Here is a 2,423-nt window from a genome sequence, read left to right on the forward strand (position 1 = left end):
GCTTCTGTGCTGCTCTGGACATCAAAGTAAAATTGTCATCTGCTTTTCATCCACAGTCTAACGGCCAAACTGAACGGACCAATCAGACCTTGGAACAATATCTGCGTTGCTATGTGTGCCACCTACAGGACGATTGGGTGAGTTTGCTTCCCTTGGCTGAATTCACATATAATAATCCTCAGAATGCTTCCACCAAATTGTCTCCGTTCTTTGCCAACAAGGGATACCACCCCAGTATTCTTCCTCGACTTCCAATAGACATGTCTGTGCCTGCGGTAGCTGACCGCATTTCATCCTTGCAACGCAATTTGGAAGTTCTTAAAGACACTTTAGGTTCAGCACAGGAAAGATACAAGAAGGCAGCAGACAAATTCCGTAAGCGAGCTCCAATGTACAAGGTAGGAGACATGGTTTGGCTCTCAACTAAGAACTTGAAGCTCAGGATCCCAACATCTAAACTGGGGCAAAAATATGTTGGCCCATATAAGATCAGCAGTATAGTGAATTCTGTAGCCTGTCGACTCAAGTTGCCTAACTCATTGAAAATTCATCCTGTCTTTCATGTCTCTTTGTTAAAGCCGGCAGTGCCTAACCCTTTTTCCGGACGCACCTCTGCTCCTCCTGACCCAGTTCTCGTTGACGGGCAAGAGGAATTCATCGTGGAACGGATCTTGGATTCACGGGTTCATAGGAGACGTCTCCAATACTTGGTAAAATGGCAAGGCTATTCGGCTGAAGAGAATTCCTGTGAACCAGTGGAGAACGTCCATGCTCCTCACTTAATCAGACTGTTCCACAGCAGATATCCCAATAAGCCGGACTTAAGATCGTCCAGAGGACGTCTTTTAAGGGGAGAGTAATGTAAGGACTTGGCCTGCATATCCGTTTCTCTGAAATCCTTGCCTTATGTCTGTCGCTCAGTTTCTGCTTTGCCCTTAGTTTAGTTCATTTTTGCCCTCATCCAAGATGGAGTCACGACCCTCAACGGGGGCCATCTTATTTCCTGTGTTGATCTCTCTTGTTCCTGTCTGCTCTGTATATAAGGATGCTCTGTATGATTACTCATTGCTTGAGTATACTTGTTCTTGGACTTGTTATCAAGCCGGAAGGACTGCTACCTAGCTCGTCTCTTCGTTACCTTGGGATACCCCACCTGCCTGTGAATCTTGGTCTCATTGTAAAGACTTGTTTCTTCGGATCAGCTCTGCACCCACCTCCACTTCAAGGACTGTTTCCTGCTAGCAGGCCTGGCCTGCTCTCCAGGTCTCCGGATCTGGCAACTTGGACTTCATACGTCTCCACGGTCTGTACGTTTGCTCACTGCGTTATCTTCATCTGCTTTTACCCTGCTATGTCTTATCTGTAAACCTGCTTGATTCTGATAAATACTACAGAGCTGAAAACCTATGAGCTCAAGCCTCTTTTCTGACCCATGTCACTGACCTCCATTACACAGAGTATATAAAGTTATAACATCCAGATTCTTTCCAGCCCATCCGATTGCTTTCATTTTCCTCTTAATTTCCCATTTCTTTTGAAGAACTAAAATATTTTTGAGGGGCCACGAGTACGGCGAGCTATACCGAGGCTGGGTTATATCCTCGAGTGTAGCTTCATCACACCACTGAATATACAACTCTGCTGTCAGAAGCATATTATTAACAAGTTCCAAGTACACTTTCATCTCTGCCTTCTGGACTTCATCTAAGCCGTCACTAAGTGAATGGCCCTTGGCTTTCACAAATTGAACTATTGGTCCCAGTTCAGATATTACTTGATTCTCAACAAGGATGAAAGGAACTTTACCAGATGGAGACATATATTCAGCGTTTGCCCTACAAACCACCTGTACTGGCAGATTGCACATTTGTAAGAAGGCCTGGACAGCGAGACAAGACGCATTGTCAGACAGCAGAACCTGTTCACTTTTTAATGGCTGGTAGATGGTAGCATTTTCTGGCCATGGCCCTACAGCTGCAATCTGTGACACAAAGGCGTCTGTCACCAGAGACATTGTGATGGGTATATGGACATGGGACTATGGGATGCAGGATGTGTGATGGGTATATGGGCACTCGACTATGGGATGGAGGATATGTATGATGGGTATATGGGCACGGGCCTATGGGATCGTGGATATGTATGATGGGTATATGGGCACAGGACTGTGAGATGGAGGATAATTATAATTTGCTATAACTAACCACAGTTAGTTACTATGCCCGGGCAGCGCCGGGCTCTTCAGCTAGTTACATATATTGACCGTATATACCTAGCCCCAGGTATCAGTGGCTAGAAATAATTTTTTTGCATCTTAATCCTGATTATTTTATTCCAAAGCAATCCAGAACCCCTTTTTATTCTCTATTTTCTTGTTGACACTGCAGAATACAGCCAGATCCTTGTCATAGTACAGCATGAAA

The 2,423-nt window shown here is 44.9% G+C and overlaps 1 pseudogene; it reads right to left on the reverse strand.

The window, feature by feature from the left end:
• Window positions 1–1,435: 1,435 nt before the first annotated feature.
• On the reverse strand, window positions 1,436–2,034 carry LOC141053733 (metaxin-2 pseudogene; annotated as a pseudogene).
• Between the last annotated feature and the right edge of the window lie 389 nt (window positions 2,035–2,423).

The sequence above is a fragment of the Dendrobates tinctorius genome, unplaced genomic scaffold (assembly GCF_039654945.1).
Source record: "Dendrobates tinctorius isolate UK_male_01 unplaced genomic scaffold, ASM3965494v1 ptg000170l, whole genome shotgun sequence".
In the NCBI taxonomy this organism is placed as follows: domain Eukaryota; kingdom Metazoa; phylum Chordata; class Amphibia; order Anura; family Dendrobatidae; genus Dendrobates; species Dendrobates tinctorius.